General features: G+C 38.9%; 1 pseudogene; it reads left to right on the top strand.

Moving 5' to 3' along the window:
* The first annotated feature begins 3,076 nt into the window (after positions 1–3,076).
* On the top strand, positions 3,077–4,219 carry LOC112415096 (uncharacterized; annotated as a pseudogene).
* The last annotated feature ends 570 nt before the right edge of the window (positions 4,220–4,789 follow it).

The raw sequence follows: 4,789 nt of genomic DNA, 5'->3' as shown, positions 1-4,789 counted from the left end.
TTTTTAGAAGCTTATCATGTGCTCTCTTCCACTGGTTTCCATCACTGAGATTATAGGACAAGTGGTTTTGTGCTACCTACCCCCTTCTACCTGCTGCCAAACAAAATTAGATAATGCTATTCCTGTTTGTTTAGTATTGTACGGCTTACAAAGTACTTTCACATGCATTGCTCATTTAACCCTCACATCCACATAAAACGGAATTTGTGAAACTAGCAAGGAAAGCATTACTATTAAAATTTTAAGAGCTAAGAAAGGTAAAGTGATCTATACAAAAATGTAGCAATAAGCATACAGAAATACACCCAGAACTTCCTCTTGAAGTGGCCCAAATGTCAGAACAGCTACAAAAATTAGGGCCACTATGGGACTCAGCAAACATCTGGAGACCTTTGGCTCACACCACTGGTAGCCAGACCAGCTGCAGGGATACCAAGGAAAAAGATTTGGATTGGAATGGGCTTCAGAAGCCCACTCCTCTCGTCAAGACCAGTGTGGACTGTAGGCTAGGTCTTGGGATCTGAAAGTAAAAGTGAATGTCAATTCTGGGGTATTGGGTTAAGGTACAAGGGTATATTCCAGTGGGTAGAGCTAAGAGTACTTCTAGCATCATCCAACAGTTAATAATGCTGATACTGTCAACTAAAGAAAAAAATGTTCAGCATCTGCCTTTGCTTATAGGTCTCAAATACTTCCAAACCATATGTGGATTTAACATGGATTTGATGATACTGTATAGCTGTTTCTTGATTTCTTTGGTTTTTTTTTTTTTTTTTTTTTTGCATTCTGGAAAGAGAACATGAAAGACCAAATGAAAAGAATTATTGCCAGAAAAATGTTTTAGTTCATTTTTCTTTTGAAAACACTGGATTCATGAGCTCAGTCTTATTTCACTGTGTTTATAATTTCCTGATGTTTTTACTTAATTTTGCTTAAAGCGCATATAACTGGATGCCTACAAATTATTCTCATAAACTCATCCATAAATGACTCAATACATGGCAGGAAAGTAGGTTTATATATAAAATATCCAATCAATGTCAGAATCATTAGATTCCTGAGCAACTAACAAAAGGAACACTGAGATCCTATAGGAACAGGGTTGCATACACTCAGTAGTCCCCCTTTATTCCTGTAACACATCCAAAGGCAGCGGGAAGTATAGGAAACAAAAATTCAAACCTATATTTGATGGAACCAGCTCAGACTCCAAAATATTTGTAAATTTTGTCAAAAGCAACTGAGTTTGCACAGAAGCCCCATGGGAGGAGACAGAGAGCACAGCAGGAGACAGAGGGCACAGCAGTGGCAAATATCAGAAATTCACAAACAAACAAACAAAAACACTTCCTGAAGTTCAGAGACACATTCTAAGGGGCAGAAGCTATATCCCTTGCCTGAACCCACAAGGTGCAAGAATGGAGATGAGATGAATATCAAAAGAAGCCCCCTTGAAGCTGGTTCATTCAGAGAAAGAGAGGAATCAGGGGTAGCTAAAAACCATACAGATAAGCTATATTCACAGAAGCTTAGTGTCAGCTAATAAGTGGAGAGACTTTGTTAAAACCACCAATGTGGAAGATTGTCCTGGCCTCTTCCCACCTTAGAAAAGTTTTGCAAAGAGCTGATATAGGAAAATTCAATACATTACTGAAGAATGTATCTTTGTATGAATCAAAATTCAATACATTCAATAAGGAAAATTTAATAAATAGCACAGCATCAATACAAAGATGCTATAAAAACAAGAATAAAGTGGCAAATTTATTAACAGAGAAAACCATTCACCACAGCAATACTGCCACAGAGCATATAAAGTTGTGAATGTAAAGGTTTGCCATGAATTAATAAAAACAACCTCCTCTATAAGAGAAAGCCACAAAACAGATCTTAAGGAGGAAATATTGAGAAAGAGAAGATGAAGCATGACCTGTAAGAATGGAGGGGAGAAGTAGATGAATAAACTAAAACCATCACAGAAATTAGAATAAGACTAAAGAAAGATCAGGGGCAACATATTATAGAAAATATACAAGGGGTATAGGAGATAAAATTAGAACAGCAAATGCAGTAAAATAAAAATAAAGGAAGAACTAAGAAGGACTGAGAGAAAATGAGAGCTACAGATGACAGGTATAGGAGATCCAACACACACATAACTAGAATCCCTAAGAAAATCTAAATGATGGAACAGAACAAATATTTAAAAACATAATTCAAGTAAACTCTATATAATGAAAGGCCACAGACTGTGCTTTCACCATTTTGTGTGAATTTACCCAAAACAGTCAACATGGAGACATAATCTAGCATATTTACCTGTCTTCAAAGATAAAGAAAGAACACTTTTGGTGATCTGGCAAAAAGATCAAGTGTGTTATAAAGAAGGAAATAATCAGGGTGATCTTGGATTTCTCCAGAGCAATATTCATCACCAGAAAATGTAACAAAATCTAGAAAATACTGAAGGAAAGAAAGCAAGAACTGAGGATTTAACATCAAATCAAATAGGGCTTTAAATTTACAGGCTACAGACCACAGATTACAACATGCAAGAATTTAGAGAATATTGTTCCCATTCTTTCTTGACTAAACTTCTAAACACAAAGGACTGGCCATGAGTTTTAATATACTTAAATGTGAACTAAGACTAAAACAAGCGTGGAGATTAGAGTGACGTAAGAGAACATAAACACTGTATGACTTAACAAAGTAGAAATTATACCATTAACAAAAACTGCAAGAAAAAGGGGGAAAATGTGGTAGGAAAAGTACATAGATTCCCTTGGGTAGTATCTGTAGTAAAAGGATATCATTTAAAGAACATGCTATGTAATATCTGTATTAATATTTAACAATACAAAGGTAAATTCTAAAGCCAGGTGATGGAGATAAGCTAGGGAAAGAGGAGAAATAGGAAAGCTTTGAATTTTATCATTGCTCCTAAAACAGAACTAATAGACAACGTCTAAGTTTATGAAGAACTAAAAATATTAAATGACGCTATAATCACAAAGTAGTAGAACAAAATGCCAAACCTTTCTTCATCTCAGTAGAATCACATTTAGAAAGCAAAATGAAGAAAACAGAAAACGGGTCTTCTGCTACACAGCCTTCTCTCTCCCAGCCTGCACCTGTGCTTCCCTAGAATCAGCTGACAGAGGGAGAGAAGACCCAGGCCTGGCTGACAGATGGTTCTGCACAGTATGCAAGCACCACCAGAAAGTGGACAGTTGCAGCACTGCAGCCCCTTTCTGGGATATCCCTGAAGGACAGCAGTGAATAGAAATCCTCCCAGTGAGCAGAACTTTGAGCTGTGTACCCGGTTGCTCACTTTCCTTGGAAGGGGAAATGGCCAGATGTGCAATTGTACACAGATTCATGGGCTGGCTGGTTGGTCAGGAACTTGGTAAGAACATGATTGGAAAATTTGTGATGGGGAAATTTGATGAAAAAGGTATGTGGATATATCTCTCTGAATGAACAAAAATCCCCAAGAAGAAGTTGTGTCCCATGTGAATACTCACCAAAGGGTGACCTTAGCAGAGAAGAATTGTAATAATCAAGTGGATAAGATGACCCATTTTATAGATACCAGTCAGTCTCTTTCCCCAGCCACCCCTGTCATTGCCCAGTGGGCTCATGAACAAGGTGCCTATGGTGGCAGGAATGGAGGTTATGCATCAGCTCAGCATCATAGTCTTCTACTCACCAAGGCCAACCTGGCTATGGCCACTGCTGAGCGTCCAATCTGCTAGCAGCAGAGACTAACACTGAGTACCCAATATGACACCATGCACTGGGGTGATTAGCCGGCTATTTAATGGCAGGTTGATTACACTGTATGACATCCATTATGAAAGGGACAATGATTTGTTCTTAGTGGAATAGATTTTCACTCTAGATATGGACTTGCCTTTTCTGCATGCAATACTTCTTCCAAAATTACATTCCCTGGATTTATAGAATGCCTTATCCACCAGCATGGTACTGAACACAACATTGCTTCTGATCAAGAAACTCACTTCACAGCAAAAGAGTGAGGCAATGGGAACATGTTCATGGCATTCACTATTCTTACCATGTTCCCCACCATCCTAAAGCAGCTGGCCTGATAGAATGGTGGCATGAGCTTTTGAAAACTCAGTTATAGCATGAGCTAGGTGAAGATACATTGCTGGGGTGTGGCAAAATTCTCCAGAAGGCTGATATGCTCTGAGAAAGAAAGAAAGGAAAAAAAGAACAGAAGGAGATGGGAGGGGAGGGGAGGGAAAGAGAAAGCAAAGGTTTCAATCTAATATCAGAGAAAGTAGAACACTCAGGTTGAAAAGCATTAAATGAAGCAAAGAAGGAAACTATAACTTTATAATACCAAGGGTAATTCACAGTAATGATATAACATTTATGATTATTTATGTACCAAGTAATTAGAGGTTACACAAGGAGAAACAAAAACCTACTAACAATAGGAGACGTTAATTCACCTCTCTCAGGCCATGACAGATCAAGAGGGAAAAAAATTAACTAAGAATATGATATAGAAAACCTAATACAATTAATTAGACCAATCTGATTATAAAAATCACACCCGGGGCTTCCCTGGTGATGCAGTGGTTGAGAGTCCACCTGCCGATGCAGGGGACACGGGTTCGTGCCCCGGTCTGGGAAGATCCCACATGCCGCGGAGCGGCTGGGCCCGTGAGCCATGGCCACTGGGCCTGCACGTCCGGAGCCTGTGCTCCACAACGGGAGAGGCCACAACAGTGAGAGGCCCGCATATCACAAAAAA

This window comes from Neophocaena asiaeorientalis, unplaced genomic scaffold (genome assembly GCF_003031525.2).
Source record: "Neophocaena asiaeorientalis asiaeorientalis breed wild unplaced genomic scaffold, Neophocaena_asiaeorientalis_V1.1 scaffold546, whole genome shotgun sequence".
Lineage (NCBI taxonomy): Eukaryota > Metazoa > Chordata > Mammalia > Artiodactyla > Phocoenidae > Neophocaena > Neophocaena asiaeorientalis.
The sequence above is the reverse complement of the archived record's forward strand: the minus strand, read 5'-3'. Positions and strand labels throughout refer to the sequence as shown.